Source organism: Ziziphus jujuba, chromosome 11, assembly GCF_031755915.1.
Source record: "Ziziphus jujuba cultivar Dongzao chromosome 11, ASM3175591v1".
Lineage (NCBI taxonomy): Eukaryota > Viridiplantae > Streptophyta > Magnoliopsida > Rosales > Rhamnaceae > Ziziphus > Ziziphus jujuba.
The window spans coordinates 4161266-4185735 of record NC_083389.1 but is presented as its reverse complement, the minus strand read 5'-3'; the positions used below and the strand labels follow the sequence as shown (position 1 = coordinate 4185735).

Below are 24470 nucleotides of genomic sequence, written 5' to 3'. Positions count from 1 at the left end.
TCATGCTACAAATTTGACCTTGTATTTCACAACGAGTGTGGAAGATGCTCTCTCGTTGAATTTGTTCTTCATCCTTGTAAACAGCAAGTACCCTCCTTTAGACCAAATTTAGCTCAACATTTGATGTGTTTAATGGTTTGGTCTTATCATCAAGTCCTTCATCTGCTTGTTCGATTTCAGTCTCACTAGCCTCACTTTCGGATTCAACCTCTCCATTACACCTAATTACCATTATCCTTCTATTCGGGCATTGGCTGCCTATGTGTCCTCTTTCTTGGCACTTGAAACAAATAATTTCTCTTGACTTTTGAGGTTTAGGTTCAGATTTTACCTCACCTTTAATGGCTTGGGCAGATTCAGTTTTAAATTCTCTTCTCGGCCGGTTGGTAACTTCTTCACCAAGCTTCGGCTTCAGCTTGCTTTCATAAGTGGAATTGTTTTTCCAGCCATTTGAACTTGTCCTTCCACTGCTAGAAACTACTCCAAACCGTGTGCTAACACCCCTCCTCTTGAATTGGTTCTCAAGCTTAATTGCTACATGCAACATCTCCTCTAATTCCAAGTATTGTTGATTCAACCTGGTTGGCAATGTCACGGTTTAACCCTTCAAGAAATCTTGCCATTGTTGCCTCCCTATCCTCATTCATATTCAGCCTCATCATGAGCATCTCCATCTCTTTGTAATAATCCTCCATGGACCTAGTTCCTTGAGATAAAGATAGAAGCCTTTGATGCAGCAACCTATGGTAATGGGATGGCACAAACCGTTTCCTCATGGCTCCTTTCATTAAATCATCACCAACTCTCCTTCGAGTATTTTGCTCATTAGTCCACCATTGGAGTGCGTAATGACCAAACTCCATTGCTGCCATCTTCACCTTCTTGGCCTCCGAATAATGATGACAATCGAAAATCATCTCCATTCTTTCTTCCCATTCCAAATATGCTTCCGGATCACTTTTACCCATGAATGGTGGGATGTTTACCTTGATGTTGCCAAGATCATCATCTTCATTCCTTGCTGGTCTCCCATGGATTAGCCTTTCTTGAGGTTCAAAAATGTCATCAAACCCTTCATCCAAGTCATTTCCATAGTTACTTCCCCCGAATTCCTCTCTTAGTCACCCTCGGCCTCCTAGACCTTGACCTCCCTGAGCATCTAACCTTATGTTGGGCACTCCTTGGGATGTTTCTAACCTGTCCATCTTTTGATTTAACTGCTCAAATTGGGCATTTATCCGCTGTAATTGCTCCAATATAGCCCTCATGTCCGTTTGCTCACCACTCCCGGTAGCTCGTGGATCACCATGAAATCCTACGGACTCTTCTTCATTAATTCTCAGTGGTGTGTCTCCTCTTCTTATTCTAGAATCTGCCATGTTAGTAAAATACTGCAAAAATAAAATAAATCCTCACAATATTCACTCCCTCACGTGTTTCACTCAAATAAAGTCTCGATACTCGTGTTTGCACACTAGCTTCGGCTTTTACTCTCTTTTAAGCTCACACTCTCTTGTCTTTTTCCTCTCCATGAATTATCTCAAAGTTCTAATTAAAAAACCCAGAAAACAGCAATTAGATCACAAGTATGTCTTAATTTAACTTATCAACAAAACAGTAGCAAAAAGTAGGCAATACCGAAAGAACTCAACAAAACCTAGTTTTCATCTTTTCTAGGCAAAATAAAGCGAATTAATGGGAAAATTTTGGAATTTTGAAGAACTGGACCATATGGTAATAGATTATGAGTTCAAGAATAAAATTCTAGAAAAATAAACTCAAATACGAACAAGAATCAAATTGAATAAAAATATAGAAAAGTTGTTGGTTGTTGTTCTTTGTAATTCAAGTTTTTGTATCAAATCGTTTAACTAATTTTAATCCAAGTAATTTAGCACTCAAACTCAAATATCCAGCAGCAAAAATAACTCTCCAAATACTCCAAATATGGAATAAATAACCAACAAGGCAGCAGTTAAAAGAAATTTCCAGCAACAAACTTCAACACCAATTTTCAACAAACTGATATATATGTATATATATTTTTTATATTCAGCCTTCTTCTTTTTTTTTTCTTTTTCTTTTTTTCCTTCTTTTTACTCACAGACCATAAAACAATTGCAGTAGCAAAGATAAACACCAAAAATTGCAATTCCTCACCAAAAATCCACCAAACCCGTGGCCTCCAACAAAAACAAAAGTGTAGTTTCTTTTTTTTTTTTTAATATCTGTTTGAATTTTCTTTTCTTTTCTTTTTTTTTTAATATATGAATGAAAATATTGAAGACTAAAACAGCAAAGAAAAATCAACAAAAACCAAAATTAACAAGAACAATGATTAAAAAAAAAACAACCAATAAACTAGGAAACAAAAATACGATAAAACTAGGAAATCCTAATTCAACTAGGAATCAATTTTATTTTATTTTTAAATGCAGAACGTGTATGATGATAGAAGCAACCTTAACCTAATGCTAAAATTGCAGAATAACACAAAAACAAATAAAGCAAAAAAAGATAGATCAAACCTGGACAAAACTAGGCTCTGATACCAAATGATACGAACCTAGGACGACCTGCTCCTAAACCCGTATTATATTAGCCTGGATCTTAATTAAGTTCAAGTTCTAATGGAATTGACCTCCACCCCTAACCAACCTATGGTTAGAAACCTTGGTATAATGTAGACGCCACAATAGGGGATGGAAAACCTATCGATAAGTCAAGCTAAAACAACCAATTCTCTAATGGTGTTTTAGGTGTTCTCAAATAACAAAGAGATAATTAATCTCACAAGTATTTTCTCAATCAAATCAAAGTTGTATTCTTATTGAAAAATAAGTCTTTAAATAGGCTACAAAGCCATGAAATAAAACCCTAAAACATAAAGAAAACCGGCCACCACACATAAAGAAACCTAGTTGGCCGAAACTATACTTCCTTTCCTAAATTTATTTTTAAATAATAAAAGCCAAAAAGTAATGGTAGTTTCCTAAAACAAAAATTAAAAACAAATTAGGAAACTAAAAATGCTAGCCTTTTGATCAAGTTGACTTTGATCAATCTTTGACCTCTTTCAGCTCTAAATCAGCTTCTAGATGCTTTTTAGAATGCCAAATAAGCTGAATATGAAGTCCCACACATTGCCCATGCTTGGAAAAATAAGAAAAGTCTAATACAGTAAAATATAGTAAAGCTAGCAAGCAATACAGCAAATTCGGCCAAATTGTTGATGCTGTCCGTACAATCCCTTTTTGATTGTATTTGAGGCTGCTTTAACTTGATTCCATGACCTCTTAGGCATATGTATTGAATCCATAAAGATTTGGAACCATTTCATGCTGCCCGTTGTCCATATTTGCACCAAAACTGCTACCCGGGTCCGCATCGGCTTACACCACTTGGATGCTTAGAATAGGCTTTGTATCTTCAAGTATGGACAAGCTCTGTTGAGATTGATTACCCCCTGTATAAATGCTCCCAGGTTGTCATTAAGTCTCTTAATTTGAGCTCTTGTGATTGGCCTAGTCTTCATCCGTGTCGGGTCAGTACCCCAGCAGGTTATCGGTTGAGCGGGCTCGGGCGAAATCACATCACTAAGTACTTATATAATATAATTAATGTAAATCAAAAGTGTAAATATGTAAATAAAATAAGTAAATAAATTGGGTTATTCATCTTTCTACATGCAATATATGTATGATAATTCACTTTTTTATTATTTTCTTTATTCTTCATTTTTGGTTTTCCCCTCACGAAAAAATTCATTATAATACGATCCGACAAAAGAGATTCTTAGTAAAAATCGGGGATTTTTTAGGGATATAGAAAGATGCAGGACCCCCTCATCCAATTTCATGGACGAAAGAGACAGAATTTGCTCTTTTTATTTTGTTTGAGTGAGATTTCCTGACCTGATTAGTAATCAGGGCTATCAATAAAAAAAAAAGTATCCGCATGTATTTTTTTTCCCATTCAATATTATGTTACCAAAGAAAAATCCATTCTTGAAAATTTGACTTTGCTTCCTAGAAACTAAATAACTACTTGGTTACCACAAAACAAGTAATAAATTTTTGAATTTATTAAATTTAATAATTTATTGAATATTAAATTAAGGATAAAATTAAGGATAAAGATATATGGCTCTCCTTAATTTTATTTTTGATTTCATTTTTTTATTCAAAGGAAAGAAAGCATGTAGCTAAAATAACTCGCTCTTAACACCTTTTAAAGGATTACGTTGTATGATTGGATCAAATAAGCACTTATGGAATAAATATTCAGCCGCTTGTGCACCCTCGGGTATTGTCTTATTCAATGTTTGTTCAATTACTCTTTTACCCACAAATGCAATGTAGGCATTTGGTTCAACAACAATGACATCTCCCAACATACCAAAACTAGCTGACACCCCACCCGTAGGAGGAGATGAAAGGATTGATACATAGAATAACTTATTATTTGATTGATAATAATATATAGTAGAAGATATTTTAGCCATTTGCATCAAGCTCAAACTTCCTTCTTGCATACCTACTCCTCCAAAAGCACACACTAGAATAAGAGGTAAAAATTTATTGGTAGCATGCTCAATCAAACATGTGATTTTCTCACCCACTACCAATCCCATACTACCCCCCATACACTAAAAATCCATGACCCCGATTGCTATAGGAATACCATTTAGTCAACCTATGCTTGTTTGAACAACATCAGTTAATCCTGTCGTTCTTTGATTAAAATCAATACAATCTTTATAAGGTTCATCCTACGAATGAAATTTTATGGGATCCTTAGAGACCATGTCTTCATTCAGAGGCTCCCACGTACCTAGATCAACGAACTTTCTATATGAACTAGTCATTTTCAAATGGCATCCACAATGTTCACAAATATTCATTTGAAGTTTAAAAAATTTCTTATAATTTAATCCATAACAATTTTCGCATTGCACCCATAAATATTTGTATTTTTTAGTTATCTCTAAATCACTTTTTCTGTCTCTTATTTCAGCTAGAGCTTTCTTTAATTTGTTTTCTTTTAAAATTTTATTTACTTTTAATTTGTTTTCTTTTACTTGAGTTAGAGCTTTCTCTAAATCCCTTTTTCTTTTTCTTATCTCTGTTAGAGCTCTCACGAACTCTCTTTTTCTTAGAGTTTTTGCATTATCATCTGTACTGGTTCGTATACTGGAACTTCCACTTTTACTACTCTTATCGCTTTCACCACGAATGTAAATATAAATGTAACTATCAATGGAATTGACACCACTACTTAAAATATAATGCTCAGTACTGATTTGAGAACAAACATAACTGTCAATGCAATTAATAATGTGATTATTCCAACTATATTTAGTATCATACATGTAACGATAATAGTGAGGATTGTCACTTTTAGATATAGAATTCGCATAACTATAAAAAGAACTTTTTGGAAAAGAATGATCGGTGTCGGTCTCAAAAATTTTGATTTTCAATATCAACATATATGGAATAATGGTCCCTATTACTATCCCTAAAGAAAGAAGTTTCATCAGATATGAAATTTCGAATGTACCTCCTGACACCCACTAAATTATCAACATTACTATAACTATTAATTCCATTAGGAATTTTTTTATTCATATGATCTATAATCGGATCTTTATTTACACGGGTATTTTCATTTTCAAAAGGACCACCAAAACTATCCATTGATTTACTTAACCCACACCTATATTCTAACCCTCTCCTAAACAACATCGAATCGAAACGACATTTTTCCATAGAGCTTTCTTGCCGCTATTTACATGAAAATACAATAAATGAATAGTCATTTGATAAAAATCATTTGAATATTTCGATTAGAATTTAGAATCAGAATAAGCATATAAATCCAATCGGTAGGATTATTAATTAGTAACAAGTAGATATTGAAAAAAAAAAGTGATTATCCCTTGCAAGAATCCATAATATCTCTTCTCTATATATGATAAAATAGGATGAAATCTTTTTTCAATTCAAAATAATTGAAAAATGCTTTTTTTATATTATAAATAGCAAGTAGCGGGTTCTTCCATGTTGTGTCAAATTCACATCAGAAAAAGAAAAAGTTTTTTCTCGTATGAATATGAAGAACCCTTTTTTGTAAAATCTGGCCTACTGATCAATTTCTATTCCAACATAGAATGAAAAGGACAATATATAGGATGGGTAGAAGAAATTGTGATACTCGACTCGATCCATGATCTAAAACGGCAAGTATGATAATATATAAACAAGATATAATAATATTTAAAATAAAAATATAATTACAAAAATGATAATTAAAATACATAATATAAAAAATAAAAAGATGCACCTATCCTAAGGATCCATAGGATTAATTGTGGATCCAATACAACAATAGAAATGTTTAAGTTGTTTCGCCTTATATTTTGTATTTAAGATCTTGTATATCTAGATGGGTCTGTATCTATCAAAAGTTGATAAAATCTTTGTATTTGGCTAAATCCTTTTACTAAAAGATTAGGTTGAGTTTAATTTCAATTACAATTAAGAGAATGAACAGCAAGTAATTAGTGGATTACAAAGTATCCATTGCTTTGAATTCAAATTTGAACTCCTTCCATACTTCACAAGCAGCAGCTGGTTCATGACTCCATTTACTAGCCTCACGAATAATCTCATTACCCTCACGAGCAAGATCACATCCCTCATTACGAGCTTGTACACATGCTTCTAAAGCTACTCCATTAGCTACGGCACCGAGCGCAATTCCCCAATGGTTTCCTAAAGTTCTTCCTCTGAACTGTAGTATGGAATCATCTCTAAAGATCTTGGTTAGAGCGGGCATATGCCAAACATGAATACCGCCTAAAGCCATAGGGATAACACGTGCCAGAGAGACCTAATGATATGAACCTAGGACGACCTGCTCCTAAACCCATATTATATTAGCCCGGATCTCAATTAAGTTCAAGTTCTAATGGAATGGACCCTAACCCCTAACCAACTTGTGGTTAGAAACCTTGGTATAATGTAGACTCCACAATAGGGGATGGAAAACCTATTGATAAGTCAAGCTAAAACAACTAATTCTGTAATGGTGTTTTAGGTGTTCTCAAATAACAAAGAGATAATTAATCTCACAAGTATTTTTTAATCAAATCAAGGTTTTTTTTTCTTATTGAAAAAATAAGCCTTTAAATAGGCTTTGAAAGAAACAAAATAAACCCTAGAAACCCTAGGAAAAACCTGCCACACACATAAAGAAACCTAGTTAGCCGAAACTATACTTCCTTTCCTAATCTAAGTTTGATTAATTAATTCCTTTATATTAAATTAGGAATTAATTAATTTACAATGGAAAGAATAAAATAAAAACATTCCTCAAGTTATTTGTCCAGAAAATAAATAAATAAAAAACCCAAAAAGAAATAAAATCAATCGCAAATTAGGTAACGAGTTGACTTTGACATCTAGGCTGAATTATGTCTTCAACCGAGCTAACTTATGTCTGCCTGATGTCCAAGCTAACTTATGGCCTATCCTAGCTAACTGATGTCTGCCCGAGCTAAGTTGTGTCTGGCCGAGCCAGCTGGTGTCTGTCCGAGCTAAGTTACATCCGATGTCCGAAGTCTGAGATCAGATGTCCGAGGCAAGGCTCCGATGTCCGAGGCAAGGGTCCGGTATAAAATGTCCGGTGTATGGGTATCCGATGTATCAGCCTCCACCACTTGGATACTTAAAATAGGTCTTTTATCTTCAGGTATGGACAAGCCCTTTTGAGAATGAATTACTTTTTAGATAAAGGCAGCAAGGTTATCCTTAACCCTCTTAGCTTGAGCCCTAGTGATAGGTCCAGTCTTCATCCGTATCGGATCAGTACCCCAACGAGTTGTCGGTGGTGTGAGCTCGGGCGGGTTCGCATCATTCCCCTCCTCTTGAAAAGGATTTTTCCTCAAATCGAAGTCATCACCTACAGCAAAAGGAGATAAATCAGCAACATTAAAGGTGGCACTAACACTATACTCACCCGGTAAATCAAGTTTGTAGGCATTGTCGTTTATCCTCTCCAAAACTTGAAAAGGACCATCGCCTTAAATGCAGCCACACCCAATCTCCAGGTTCAAACACTGTTGATTTTCAGCCTTGATTAGCCACCTTTGCATATTGCTCGGTCCTCCTCTCAATATTTGCTCGTGTCTTCTCATGAATCTGCTTTGCAAAATTAGCTTTTTGTTTTCCATCTAGATTAGCACGCTCACTTAAAGGTAAAGGTGTTAAATCTAATGGAGTAAAAGGATTAAAACCATAAACAATTTCAAATGGAGTAAATTTAGTTGCTGAATGTAAAGACCTATTATATGCAAATTCAACATGAGGCAAACATTCTTCCCAAGTTCTTAAAATTCTAGTAATTAATGCTCTTAACAATGCAGACAAGGTTCTATTTACTACTTCGATTTTTCCATCAGTTTGTGGATGACAAGTAGTTGAAAATAAAAGCTTAGTATCTAATTTAGCCCACAAAGTTTTCCAAAAATAGCTTATGAACTTAGCATCCCTATCTGAAACAATAGTTCTTGCCATTCCATGCAATCTCACAATTTCCTTGAAAAATAAATTAGCAATATTGGATGCATCATCAGTTTTATTAAATGCAATAAAATGTGCCATCTTAGAAAACCTATCTACTACAACAAATATTGAATCCTTACCTGTCCTTGACCTAGGCAACCCAAGAATAAAATCCATAGACAAATCTACCCAAACACCCAAGAATATGCATCAATGTTGATTTTGTTTTTCGGCACTTTAAACATCTTTCACAAATTCTCTCAACATCTCTCCTCATGTTAGGCTAATAAAAATATTCTTGTAGCAAGGATAAAGTTTTTAAAACACCAAAATGACCCATTAAACCACCCCCATGTCCTTCCCGAACCAATAATTCCCTAATACTACAATTAAGCACACAAAGTTTGTTTTCCTTAAACAAATATCCCTCAAATATGTAAAATTTATTAAATCCATGTTTCAAACAGGTTCTAAAGATTTCTGCAAAGTCACTATCATGCTTATAAAGTCCTTTCAATTGTTTAAATCCAAGCAATCTAGCATCTAAGGTAGAAAAGAGTACATACCTTTGGGATAATGCATCGGCAACCACATTTTCTTTACCTTTTTTGTAGCGGATCACATATGGAAAGGTTTCAATAAATTCAATCCACTTGGCATGCCTTTGGTTGAGCTTTCCTTGACCCTTGATATGCTTCAAAGACTTATAATCCGTATGAATCATAAACTCCTTTGGCATGAGATAATGCTGCCACGTCTCCAAAGCCTTCACCAAAGCATACATCTCCTTGTCATAAGTCGGGTAGTTTAGGGAAGCTCCATTTAATTTTTCACTAAAGTGGGCTATGGGTCTTTCTTCTTGCATTAAGACAGCTCCAATACCTACACTCGAAGCATCACACTCAATTTCAAATGTCTTAGAAAAATTTGGCAAAACTAACAAAGGTGTATTGCACAATTTTTCTTTCAACAAATTAAAAGATTTTTCCTGTACTTCCCCCCATTTAAAGCCGACATTCTTCTTAACAACTTCATTCAATGGTGCTGCTATGGTACTAAAATCCTTGACAAATCTTCTATAAAAGCTTGCCAAGCCATGAAAGCTCCTCACTTGGGTGATAAAAGTAGGAACCGGCCACTCTTGAATTGCTTTCACCTTAGCTTGGTCAACTTTGATTCCTGCAGCACTTACTACAAATCCTAGAAACACAAGCTCATCTTTTCAAAATTCACATTTTTTAATGTTAGCAAACAATCTTTCCTTTCTAAGAACTTGTAAAACTTGCCTAAGTTGCTCCATATGGTCATCCAAATTTCGGCTATATATTAGAATGTCATCAAAATAAACAACCACAAATTTACCAATAAATGGACGCATTACATGATTCATGAGCCTCATGAAACTACTAGGTGTATTCGGTTTGTCCATCAGTTTGTAGATGACAAGTAGTTGAAAATAAAAGCTTAGTACCTAACTTAGCCCACAAAATTTTCCAACAGTAACTTAAGAACTTAGCATCCCTATCCAAAACAATAGTCCTAGGCATTCCATGTAACCTCACAATTTTTTTGAAAAATAAATTAGCTACATTAGATGCATCATCAGTTTTATTACATGCAATAAAATGTGTAATCTTAGAAAATCTGTTTACAATAACAAAAATTGAATCCTTACCTATCCTTGACCTAGGCAAACCAAGAATAAAATCCATAGACAAATCTACCCAAGGATGTGAAGGAATCAGCAAAGGTTGGTACAATCCGTGCGGCTTCAATGTGGACTTAGTCTTTCGCCATTTCAAACACCTTTCACATATTTTCTCAACATCTCTCTTCATGTCTGCCAATAAAAATGTTCTTACAATAAGGATAAAGTTTTAAAAACACCAAAATGTCCCATTAAACCACCCCCATGACCTTCCCGAACTAATAACTCCCTAATGCTACATAGGCACAAAAAGTTTGTTTTCCTTAAACAAATATCCCTCAAATATGTAATATTTATTAAATCCATGTTTGTAACAGGTTCTAAATATTTCTCCAAAGTCACTATCATGCTCATAAATTTCCTTTAATTGTTCAAAATCCAGCAATCTAGCATCTAAGGTAGAAAAGAGAACATACCTTCGGGATAATGCATCGACAACCACATTTTCCATACCTTTCTTGTAGCAGATCACATATGGAAAAGTTTCAATAAATTCAGTCCACTTGGCATACCTTCAGTTGAGCATTCCTTGGCCTTTAATGTGCTTCAAAGATTCATGATCCATATGAACATGAATTCTATTGGCATGAGATAATGCTGCCATGTTTCTAAAGTCTTCACCAAATCATACATCTCCTTGTCTTATGTCAGGTAGTTTAATGTAGCTCCATTTAATTTCTCACTAAAATAGGCTATAGGCCTTCCTTCTTGCATTAATATAACTCCAATACCTACACCCGAAGCATCACATTCAATTTCAAAAGTCTTAGAAAAATTTGGCAAAACTAATAAAGGTGCATTACATAATTTTTGTTTCAACAAATTAAAAGATTTTTCTTATACTTCCCCCCATTTAAAGCCAACATTCTTCTTTACAACTTCATTCAAAAGTGCTGCGATGGTGCTAAACTCCTTGACAAATCTCTGATAAAAACTTGCCAAACCATGAAAGCTCCTCACTTAGGTGATAGATAGGTGATAGATGTTGGTGTTGGCCACTCCTTGATTGTTTGAACTTTAGATTGGTCAACTTTAATTCCTGCAGCATTTACTACAAATCCTAGGAAAACAAGCTCATCTTTGCAAAAGTCACACTTTTTCATGTTAGCAAACAACCTTTCTCTCCTAGGAACATTTAAAACTTGCCTACGATGGTCTACATGTTCATCTAAGTTTCGGCTATACATTAAAATGTCATCAAAGTACACAACCACAAATTTGCCAATAAATGGACGCATAACGTGATTCACAAGCCTCATAAAAGTACTAGGTGCATTAGTTAAACCAAAAGGCATGACTAACCATTCATACATCCCATATTTAGTTTTAAATACGGTTTTCCATTCATCACCTTCTTTCATCCTAATTTGATGGTATCCACTCCTAAGATCAATTTTAGTGAATAAGCACGCACCATGCAATTCATCAAGCATATCATCTAATCTAGGAATTGGATGTCTATATTTGATGGTGATATTATTTATAGCCCTACAATCGATGCACATTCTCCAAGAACCATCTTTTTTAGGTACTAATAAAATAGGAACAGCACATGGACTTATACTCTCACGAATATAGCCTTTCTCAAGTAACTCACTTACCTGTTTTTGTAGCTCATTTGTTTCTATATGCAGGTCTATATAAAATAATTCTCACGAACAAAGAGAATTCAGTCTCAAAATAATTTTCTATATAAAATTCAAGCTTGATTTCTCATTGAAAATAAGCCTTTAAATAGGCTTTGAATGAACAAAATAAAACCCTAAAAGGATTAGGAAATTTCAGCCAACATAGAATCCAATTAGGAAATTGCCTAATTTCACATCCTTTCCTAATGTAATTTGGATTAATTAATTCCCTTATTTTGAAGTAGCAATTAATTAATTTGCAATGAAAATAATAAAATAATAACTTTCCTAACTTATTTTCCAGCAAATAAATAAATAAAAACCCAAAAAGTCAAACGCAAATTCGAAAATGAGTTGACTAGTTTGACAACTGAGCTGACTTATGTTTGATGTCCGAGCTAACTTATGTGTGTCTGATGTCCGAGCTAACTTATGTCTGATGTTCGATGTTTGAAATCTTAGGTCAGATGTCCGATGTATGGGTGTCCGGTATAAAATGTCTGATGTATGGGTGTCCGATGTACCAGCCTCCACCACTTGGATGCTTAAAACATGTCTTTTATTTTCAGGTATGGACAAGCCCTTTTGAGAATGAATTACTTCTAGATAAAGGCAGTAAGGTTGTCCTTAAACCTCTTAGCTTGAGCCCTAGTGATTGGCCTAGTTTTCATCCATATCAGGTCAGTACCCTAGCGAGTTGTCGATTGTACGAGCTTGAGCGGATTCGCATCCCACTCCTTTTTCCAAAATAAGTCAATACACCAAAGACTACACTTAGATTTTTTGGATTTGTTGCTAAAATATCGGTATTAAACCCAAAACTCACAGTGAATGGCCAATAACCCAAGGAAAGGATAGAATCAGTTACATTTTTCATATGATCTCCACTTTCTTATTCTTATAGATAAATTAATTATCTATATTTTTTTATTCTATAATTTTTCTAAATTAAATAGGAATAAGGTAAAAGTTTAAACAAAGGGATTCGCAAATAAAAGTGCTAATGCAACAACCAGTCCACAAATTGTTAAAGCTTCCATAAAAGCCAAGCTAAGCAATAAAGTACATCATATTTTTTGCTATGCTTCTGGCTGTCTAGCGATCCCCTGCACAGCTTGGCCCACGGCAGTACCTTGCCCAACCCTAGGTCCAATAGAAGCAAGCCCAACAGCCAATCCAGCAACAATAACAGAAGCGGCAGAAATCAATGGATTATGGCGGATTATGGCTTACTTATTCTATCGCTAAGATTTATCCATTCAAAGTCACTAAAAACCATGAATTGAAATAATAATATTCTTGAAGCAATAGAACTGCTTCAATATTTTCCTATACATGTAATTTTTAATTTGTACGACTTTTGTTCGGCCAGTTCTTTCTTTTATATTTTTTTTTTCAGCTCCATTCTTTGAATTCTTTGCTCTTTTTTTAGATTTAAATTCATTCAATGTTCAAAAAAAATTACAGTCAAAATGGAAGTACTTATATTGGAATCCTTATCTAAATAGTGGAATCCTTATCGAAATCCATAACATAATAGTAGGGCAAATTAAATATATCTTTAATTCATATACCTAGTTAATATTGAATATCACATATACATGTCTTTCCCCCATAACATAAACCAACTATTCGTATCTTAGATTCAGTCAGATTCTAGCATCACTCTTTGAAACATACATCAGAATTGTCTTATAACAATTAGATTACATACATCTAGTTCAACCCCCGATACTCCTCTAATCAACCCCATTTTATTTATCATTATCTCCCATGAGTACAATCAATTTAACTGACAAATTCGTTAGTCATAATCATTGCATAGAAATATTAGGATTGAGTTTGTCGAAGTTCATGTAATTTATTATTTATTAATTTTTTTGGGTCAATCGGTGAATTGAATGAAATATCAATAGAAAGGGAGTATTCATTGTCGAGTGGTATAAATCGACCAGAAAAGAATTTGAGGAAAAAGATCTTTTAGATCTCTTTCCTTTTTTTTTTTTTTTTTTTTACAATTCCTTAACTTAATATTGTAACATTCTTTTTACTATTACTCTAGATCGTATATACTTTGTTCTTATTTCGATCTTATTTGTATATTTTTCTTCTTTAAGTTAAGTGGATTACTTTGAGACATATAGACATGCCGTCATGCTAAGCTAAAAAAAGACTATGTCGAAAACTAATCAATGATGACCTTCCATGGATTCGCCTATATAAGCTGCAACTAAGGTTGCAAAAATAAGAGCTTGAATGCCACTTGTAAATAATCCAAGGAACATGACAGGTACAGGAGCCACTAAAGGCACTAAAGAAACAAGAACAACAACTATTAATTCATCGACTAATATATTTTCGAAAATTCAAAAACTAAGCGATAAGGATTTTGTGAAATCTTCTAAAATGTTAATGGGCAAAAGGATTAGGGTTGGTTGACTGTATTTACCGAAATAACCTAATCCCTTTTTTGAAAGGCCCCCATATAAATATGCTATTGACGTGAGTAAAGCTAAAGCAACAATAGTGTTTATATCATTTGTGGCCACGGCTAACTCCCCATGAGGTAACTGTATGATTTTCCAGGATAAAAAAGCCCCTGACAAATTCAAAAAGAAAAAGAAATAAAAACATAGTTCCAATAAATAGAACCCGGGGACCATATTCTTCTCCAATCCGCGTTTTGCTCACATCCTGAATGAATTCAAGGACATATTCAAAGAAATTTTGACTATCAATCGGAATGGTTTGTGGATTATGAACAGCTATAATGGCTTAACCTAATAAGATAGCAAGTACGACCCAAGAAGTAGTAAGTACTAGGCCATGGACTTGAAAACTTCCTATTTGCCAATAGAAATGTTGGCCTACTTCCACATCGAATAGATCGTATAACTCTTTTAGTGTGTTGATGGAACATAATAAAACACTCATATTAACCTTTGAAAGAAGTAGAACTTTAAAAGGAATTATTTTGATTCAACCATCTCATTTTTTATTTGCATACTTGCATTGGATATTTTGAACACCTACTAATCGCATAATATCCTCGATTATTTTTAACTCTTTTGTACGAGTCAGAAATAGTAACCGATTCAATAAATCTATTCTATGGAGTTCCAAAAATAATTTACTTATCTTATTATTAATCAAGAATTTCGTATATAGCTAGAACGGCCCTCACAAATAGCAAATACTAATTTGTTAAGAATTAATCGAATTGAAGCTATAGCGTCATTATTTGTCAGAATTGAAATATCTGCTAGATCTGGGTCACAATTTGTATTGTTGGAATGCCCAAAGTCATACATTCGCGAAAAGTTATAGATTCTTCTTGCTGATCAACAATTATTACAATATCGGATAATCCAGTCATATATTTAATCTCTTCGGGATATGTTTGCAAGTGAGATAATTGTCTCTTCAACATAGCCGCATCCCTTTTTAGAAGACGATTGAGTCTCCCTATCTTTTGTTCCATTATCAAGTCCCTGAATTTGTGAAGTCTCGTTTCTGTAGTATACCAATTCGTTAACATACCATCAAGCCATTTTTTATGAACATAATGACACCGAGCCTTTATTGCAGCCCGTGCTACTTAATCTAATACTTTATTTTTGGTACCAACAATTAAGAATTGTTTTCCCCTACTTGCAGCATCAAAAACTAAATCACAAGCTTCTACCAAAAACCAAGAAGTTATGGTAAGATTTGTAATATGAATACCTTTACACCTTGCAGAAATATAAGGTGCCATTCGAGGATTCCATTTCCTTGTACCATGACCAAAATGAACTCCTGCTCCCATCATCTCTTCCAAATTGATGTTCCACTATCTTCTTGTCATTTCTCCCCACACTTCTTCTGTTTTTTATTTTTTCGTTGAAAAAAAAAAAAGAGAAGTTAGAAATAAATAATTGTTCCAACGGAACCTTCTCTTCTATCGAAGATTGGACATTGATACACGATCCAGACCATTCATTTCTTTCTATTCGATATTATCTTTATTTCTATTACCAAATTAAACGACCACAACACAAATAGAAAAAAGGATGAATTTTCTTTTAGGAACCATCAAATCCTAGAAATTATTGTTCTGATATATCATGTAAATTCTTTGAAATACAAAAATCAAATAATTCTCTGTGGTCCAACAAAATGTCATTCATTTCCCACTTGAATAAATTCTTCTTTTCCATTTCCAAAGGAATGTTGTGATGTTGCCTTGAACGATGCACTAATCTTTTGAATTCGGTCCCAAGGGTATCATCCCCCCTAGAAAAACATTCTCTTTCAAACCATTCAACCAATCGATACGACCACGTAGAGCAGCTTTGCTAAAACGCGAGCAGTTTCTTGAAAACTCACTTCGGATGTGAAACTATGAGAATTTAAAGACGCTTTCATTATTACTAATAATATGGCTCTGTAACACATCACTTCTTCTAAAGCACAACCTGTTCATTATGCTCTCAACAATCCAATTAGTTCTCCCGGTGAAAAAACATTAGATATTCCATATTCTGAAATCAGCACTTTTGATGTTATTTGATAATAATTTCTATATGTCTATTATGGATCTGCACCCCCGGGATCAATAAACCTTTTTGATCTTATTAACCAAAGAGATATGACTTTGCACTATAGTTAGCTCAGCACCAATCAAGAATCCCCAAGGAATTCTAAGAACTCTTGTTATATGTTCGTTCCAGCTTTCAACCCTCTTTTCTAGGTTCATCGATATTGAATCAATCGAATGCACTTCTAACACTTGTTCCTCTTTTGGAAGACCCTGTGTTATATCACCAGATCTTGATTTTTCATATATAAATGTAACTAATGTGTCTCCTAATGTGAATCCACCCGAGACTGTTCGACCGACAACCCGCTGAGGTGCTGACCCAATACAAATGAAGGTGGGACCGATCACTAGGGCCCAAGCCAAGAATTTCAAGGACAACCTTGCTGTCTTCATACAAGGAATAAGTCATAGTCAAGATGGGTTGGCCATATCTAAAGAACCAAGGCCTGTTTTACTCATACAAGCAATAGAAGCCGATACGGACCCGGGTAACGGTTTTGGTACATTTTTGGAGTTCGGGAAGCATAAAATGGTTCCAATGATTTATGGGTTCAATACATATGCCTAAGAGGTCATGGAATCAAGTTAAAAGCAGCCTCAAATGCAATCAAAAAGGGCTTGTACGGACAGCATCAACAATTTGGGCGAATTTGCTGTATTGCTTGCTGGCTTTACTGTATTTTACTGCATTAGCCTTTTCTTATTTTTCCAAGCATGGGCAACGTGTGGGACTTCATATTCAGCTTATTTGGCATCCTGTCCCCTCCTGTTGAAAAGGATTTGTCCTCAAATCGAAGTCATCACCTGCAGCAAAAGGAGATAAATCAGCAACATTAAAGGTGGCACTAACACTATACTCACCCGATAGATCAAGTTTGTAGGAATTGTCGTTTATCCTCTCCAAAACTTGAAAAGGTCCATCACCCCTCGACATGAGTTTTGATTTCCTTTGTTCGAGAAATCTTTCTTTCCTTAAATACAGCCACACCCAATCTCCAGGTTCAAACACCATTGATTTTCGGCCTTGATTAGCCACCCTTGCATATTGCTCGGTCCTCCTCTCAATGTTTGCGCGTGTCTTCTCATGAATCTGCTTTACAAAATCAGCTTTTTATTTTCCATCTAGATTAGCACGCTCACTTAAAAGCAAAGGTGTTAAATCTAATGGAGTCAAAGGATTAAAACCATAAACAATTTCAAATGGAGTAAATTTAGTTGCTGAATGTAAAGACCTATTATATGCAAATTCAACATGTGGCAAACATTCTTCTTAAGTCCTTAAATTTCTACTAATTAATGCTCTCAACAATGCAGACAAGGTTCTATTTACTACTTCGGTTTGTCCATCAGTTTGTGGATGACAAGTAGTTGAAAATAAAAGCTTATCACCTAATTTAGCCCACAATGCTTTCCAAAAATAGCTTAAGAACTTAGCATCCCTATCCGACACAATAGTTCTTGGCATTCCATGCAATCTCACAATTTCCTTGAAAAATAAATTAGCAATATTGGATGCATCATCAGTTTTGTTACATGCAATAAAATGTGCCATTTTAGAAAACCTATCTGCTACAACAAATATTGAATCCTTACCTGTCCTTGACCTAGGCAACCCAAGAATAAAATCCATAGACAAATCTACCCAAGGATAGGTAGGGATCGGCAAAGGCTTATACAATCCATGCGGTTTCAATGTTGATTTTGTTTTTCGGCACTTCAAACATCTTTCACAAATTCTCTCAACATCTCTCCTCATGTTAGGCTAATAAAAATGTTCTTGCAGCAAGGATAAAGTTTTTAAAACACCAAAATGGACCATTAAACCACCCCCATGTCCTTCCCGAACCAATAATTCCCTAATACTACAATTAGGCACACGAAGTTTGTTTTCCTTAAACAAATATCCCTCAAATATGTAAAATTTATCAAATCCATGTTTCAAACAGGTTCTAAAAATTTCTCCAAAGTCACTATCATGCTCATAAAGTTCTTTCACTTGTTTAAATCCAAGCAATCTAGCATTTAAGGTAGAAAAGAGCACATACCTTCGGGATAATGCATCAACAACCACATTTTCCTTACCTTTTTTGTAGTGGATCACATATGGAAATGTTTCAATAAATTCAATCCACTTAGCATGCCTTCGGTTGAGCTATCATTGACCCTTGATATGCTTCAAAGACTCATGATCTGTATGAATCACAAACTCCTTTGGCATGAGATAATGCAACCACGTCTCCAAAGCCCTCACCAAAGCATACATCTCCTTGTCATAAGTCGGGTAGTTTAGGGCAGCTCCACTTAATTGTTCACTAAAGTAGGCTATGGGTCTTCCTTCTTGCATTAAGACAGCTCCAATATCTACACCCGAAGCATCACACTCAATTTCAAAAGTCTTAGACAAATTTGGCAAAACTAATAAAGGTGCATTACACAAATTTTCTTTCAACAAATTAAAAGATTTTTCTTGTACTTCCCCCCATTTGAAACCAACATTCTTCTTAACAACTTCATTCAATGGTGCTGCTATGGTACTAAAATCCTTGACAAATCTTCTGTAAAAGCTTGCCAAGCCATGAAAGCTCCTCACTTGGGTGATAGAAGTAGGAACCGGCCACTTTTGAATTGCTTTCACCTTAGCTTGGTCAACTTTGATTCCTGTAGCACTTACTACAAAACCTAGAAACACAAGCTCTTCTTTGTAAAATTCACATTTTTTAATGTTAGCAAACAATCTTTCCTTTCTAAGAACTTGCAAAACTTGCCAAAGTTGATCCACATGGTCATCCAAATTTCGGCTATATATTAGAATGTCATCAAAATAAACAATCACAAATTTTCCAATAAATGGACGCATTACATGATTCATAAGCCTCATGAAAGTACTAGGTGCATTGGATAATCCAAAAGCCATAACTAACCATTCATACAGTCTATATTTGGTTTTGAATGCAGTTTTCCATTCATCACCTTCTTTCATCCTAATTTGGTGATAACCACTCCTAACATCAATTTTTGTAAACATGCAAGCACCATGCAACTCATCAAGCATATCATCTAATCTAGGAATGGGATGTCTATATTTGATGGTAATGTTATTTATATCCCTACAATCAACACACATTCTCCAAGAACCATCCTTTTTAGGTACCAACAAAACAGGAACAGCACATGGAATTAAACTCTCACGAATGTATCCTTTATCAAGCAAATCACTTACCTGTTTTGGCAGCTCCTTTGTTTCTTCAGGATTGCTCCTATAAGCTGGTCTATTTGGTATGGCAGCCCCTGGAGCAAAGTCAATTTGATGTTCTATCCCTCGAATAGGTGGTAGTCCACTTGGAATCTCATTTGGGAAGACATCTCCAAATTCCTTCAAAAGAGAAATCATTGAACTTGGCAATTCAAGTTCTTCAAAGTTAGTTTGATCATTAAAATAATTTTCTTTGTAAAGCATGACCAGCAAGGTTTCTTACACTCAATAACCTTATTAATATCCCCTAAACTCAAATAAAAATTGCTACTTAACCTTTCCTTTCTTTCTTTTTCTTTTTTTCCCTTGGATTGGCGCAAACCTTCGGATTCCTCTTCCTTCTCCAACCTCGCGGGTTTGCCACTTCCTTTTCCCTCTTTTTCGGTTTTCCCTTGATCTTTCCACTCAATATGAACCTTAGAAACCTTACCTTGGTCAGCAACCTCAATCTTACCTTCTTGAAAGGACGGTGAAGCCGTTGGTGCCATACTTGCTTTTTCCTTAAGCTTTCCGGCTTCTCTCCTTTGTTGCATTTGTAATTGGTCTTTGTAAACCTCTTTAGGAGATAATGGTTCCAGCTTGACCTTCTTCCCTTTAAACCTAAAAACAATACTATTTTCTCGACGAAAATGAGTAGCATCTTTATCAAATTGCCATGGTCTACCTAATAGTATATGTCCAGCAATCATGGGTACAATATCACATAAAACTACATCCTCATATCTACCTATATTAAATTTTACTTTGGCTTGTTTGTTTACTTTCATCTCACCACTATCATTAAGCCATTGTAATCTATAAGGTTCAGGATGTTTTATTGTTTTCAAGCCTAATTTATCAACTACAAGATTACTTATCACATTAGTACAACTCCCACTATCTATAATCATGCTACAAATTTTACCTTGTATTTCGAAGCGAGTGTGGAAGATGTTTTCTCTTTGTATCTGCTCTTCAACTTTGTAGACAGCAAGTACTCTCCTTGAAACCAAGCTCAACTTATTTGGCATCCTAAAAAGCATCTAGAAGCTGATTTGAAGCTCAAAGAGGTCAAAGATTGATCAAATTCGACTTGATAAAAAAGCTAGCATTTTTAGTTTCCTAATTTGTTTTTACTTTTTGTTTTAGGAAACTACCATTACTTTTAGGTTTTTATTTATTTATTTTCTGGATAAATAACTTTAGCAAGGTTTTTATTTTATTATTTCCATTGTAAATTAATTAATTCCTAATTCAAAATAAAGGAATTAATTAATCAAATTTAGTTTAGGAAACTTAATTTAGGATATATTAGAATTCAATCAAGTTTCCTAATTCCTATAGGAGTCCGGTTTTGAATTAATTTTTTAGGGTTTTTTTCTTTGTAATCTTAGCCTATTTAAAGGCTTATTTTTCAATATGAAAAAAACATTGATTTGATTAAGAAAATACTTGTGAGATTAATTATCCCTTTGTTCTTTGTGAACACCTAAAACACCATTAGAGAATTGGTTGTTTTAGCATGACTTATCAATAGGTTTTCCATCCCCTACTGTGGCATCTACATTCTACCAAGGTTTCTAACCACAGGTTGGTTAGGGGTTGAGGTCATTCCATTAGAACTTGAACTTAATTAAAGATCTGGGCTAATATAATACGAGTTTACGAGCAGGTCGTCCTAGGTTCGTATCATCTCCTTTGCAAAGTATTTCTCCATAATGTCCATGAACAGTTGCTCCTGGAGTGGCCAAATAAGGCTCGCCGATCTTATTATTACAGAGTCAATTTGAACATTTATAACTTTGCTCGATTTTAGGTATGGCCCTTTTTAAAATGTAATTGTCAATTTAAGAGGCTGTTCCATTTGAAAACAATTAATCGATGGCAAAATTATCAAAGACTGAGATTCCTTACTTTTATTCAACAATGTACAAATAGTTCCTTGATTTTTGTTATTGTTGAATCCTTTCCTTGGAATAAATATAATAAAATGGATTGGTATAGTTTGACCTATCATCAGAGATCAATCATGAATCTAACAGATCATTCGTTTTTCTGATATACGAAATATGGGATTTCATTAAGTTGATCTTAAGAAATCTCAAATCAGACCATTTGTCCTTACTTTAACAAAGGAAGCATTGGCCTCTTCAATAGAAGAAGTTTTTTTATCTTGGTCCCAGTTCAACACTAAACAAGTCCAAACTAATTGAATATGCTTGTGCTAGAAATTCCCCAAATTGGTTTGCCGTTTCCATAAAGAATATAATTTACAGCTCTAGGTTCTAGATTATCACTTTCATGCAATGGGTCCCAGGGGAAAAGTGTTTCTAAATTTATACCGTTGGCTATTTCATATATGATTACGTGCCGAACCAGAATAACATATTTTTTCTTTGTAGGTATGATCCATTGGACACAGATCCAATTTTTCAATTTTTTTGATTTCTTACATTTTTTTTAATCATTCCAGGCGGTATCAAGATGCCATTGTGTCGAAATATCTTATCCATCTGTACAGCAAAATGGATATCTCCATAAAAGATTTTAAGTTCAATCTTTTTTTTTCCTGTCTCCACTCATACCAATATGCCTACTCAACTTCTTATATTTAAAGTGATTCATGTATCTACTCCAAAGATATTATTGTTCCATACAATTATGGAAGAAGATTCGGGTAAAATATGCACTTCCTCGGGAATGAAAAAAAAATCGATTTACTTCCATGTGGTATTTTGGCTTAAATTCTTTGACTCCTTGATACTCAAGCAAATCCTATTTTTTTTTTAGGATTGAATACATCCCTATCATCCCATATTTAGTAATTCCTAAAATTTTCTTCTGTATTGAGGATCATCAATATAAGCAACAATATATTTCTACAAAAAATACCATTTATCAATATTTCAATCGAAATAGTGAGATGAGGCAATAGTTCTTTCTCTCATTTTTGAATCCACTGGAATGGAATAATGAATCTATTTCATCCTCTCTTTGCCAATAAAAATAAATCAGAATTCTTATGTAGAATAGAAGGAAATATGAAATTACAATGACCTTTATATACGATTTGATTAATTTCTGAATAATCAGAAATGATACTTTCTTTTTTACCAGAAAGACCCAAACTAAAGAATTTGTGTTTTACTTGATCATTATTTATTTGATTTCCTAAAAGGCTAGAAAATATTTTTCCTTCAATAGAAATAAAATGAACATTTGTTTGATCTTGATCTTTGTGGAGTGAAAGGGGGACAACACTGGATCGGCACGAACTCCTGACAATATCCATAAATGACTTCTTTTCGGTAAGAGATGGACATTACTATATGTAAATTCTGGTGCATGGTATACATTAGTACTCCAGTGCATTTCTCTTTCTGAGTCAGAATAAATATTTTTTTGAATATTTTCTTTAAAATTTAAAGTGTATGTTCCCATGGGAATTTTAGCAATAACTTGTTTGGATTCTACATATTGATCATTTGGAACTAAAATAAAACTTTTTGGTTATATACACGTCTATATAACATAGAAAAGCGAGATGCCTATGATGTGTACTTGTAGGATGCACCAAATCCTCATTGAATTTTATTTTTCCATTAGAAGGGGCTTGTACATGTTCTGCAATACCCCTTGTGAATACCTTACCTATATGAAAAGTTTTTAATGTTAGTTGAGTGCCTAGTTCCCTAATAGATTGACTAGCAATAATACCTATAACTTCTCCCAATTCGACTAGGTCGCCATGAGTAGGGCTTTGACCATAACATAATCGGTAGATCCAAGACATGCTCTTACATGCAAAAGGAGTTTGGATAGATGTTGGTTGTATTTGAAAGGTTATCGATTGAAAAGTCCAATCCCAATATCTTGATTTACGATGGTAATACATCGAGGGCCTATATATATATATCGTATGTTAATACACGACCAATCAATGCATGGATAAAAATTCTTTCCGGCATCATCCCATTGGAAGGACTCATAAAAATACCTTGGGCGATGCCACAATCTGTTCTATGTACAGTAATGTGTGGAATTGCTTCAAAAAGTCTGCGTGTAAGATAGTCAGCATTCGATGTTCGTACAATAGTATCCACAACTCCTTTGCGGACTTTATAACAAGAAATGTTATGTTCTGTTAAAGAAAGTCCTTCACATAAATTGGTCTGGATAGGTAAATCAATCATATATCCTTATGGATCCGACATTAAACCTCTCATACCTACTAATTGGTACTTGAGATACATTTCCTCTAGCCACCGAAAAGGACATTATATGGATTGGATTAAAAGGGCCAATCATCCTAAACTTAGGATTCATTTTTCTTGTTGTAAATAGTCACTTGTAGCATACCATATCTCAATAGATTGTCGTAATTTTTCCACCGTGTGTACATTCCCATAAAGATAGTGTTTTTTAAAAATCAAACCTTGTTGTTCAGCATCTTGGACTAGCCATCCCTTAGAAGGTGTTGTTAAAAGATCATCAATTCCTAACGAAATGGATGTAATCCTAGAGTCTTTACTTGATCTAGGATGTGTGATGTATATGGCATTCCAAAGTGGTCTATTAATCTACTAATAAGCCATTTAATGGTAGTTCCATCTATCACTTTATTGTGAAAGGCCAGAATAGCCCATTCTGCCATAAGTACCTCCATATTCCGCTGAGTGGGGTTCGCCAATGGGTTTGAGTCAATGATTAGAAAACTTCCTTTTTTCCGTAGAAATTCAGGAACTATGGTCCT

General features: G+C 34.4%; 4 pseudogenes; all 4 read right to left on the bottom strand.

Annotated features, from left to right (window-relative positions):
* Positions 1–4204: 4204 nt before the first annotated feature.
* Positions 4205–5771, bottom strand: LOC132799865 (acetyl-coenzyme A carboxylase carboxyl transferase subunit beta, chloroplastic-like; annotated as a pseudogene).
* A 9214-nt stretch (positions 5772–14985) lies between these two features.
* LOC125420211 (small ribosomal subunit protein uS2c-like) lies at positions 14986–15750 on the bottom strand (annotated as a pseudogene).
* A 217-nt stretch (positions 15751–15967) lies between these two features.
* On the bottom strand, positions 15968–21545 carry LOC125420209 (DNA-directed RNA polymerase subunit beta''-like; annotated as a pseudogene).
* Positions 21546–24383, bottom strand: LOC132799943 (DNA-directed RNA polymerase subunit beta''-like; annotated as a pseudogene).
* Between the last annotated feature and the right edge of the window lie 87 nt (positions 24384–24470).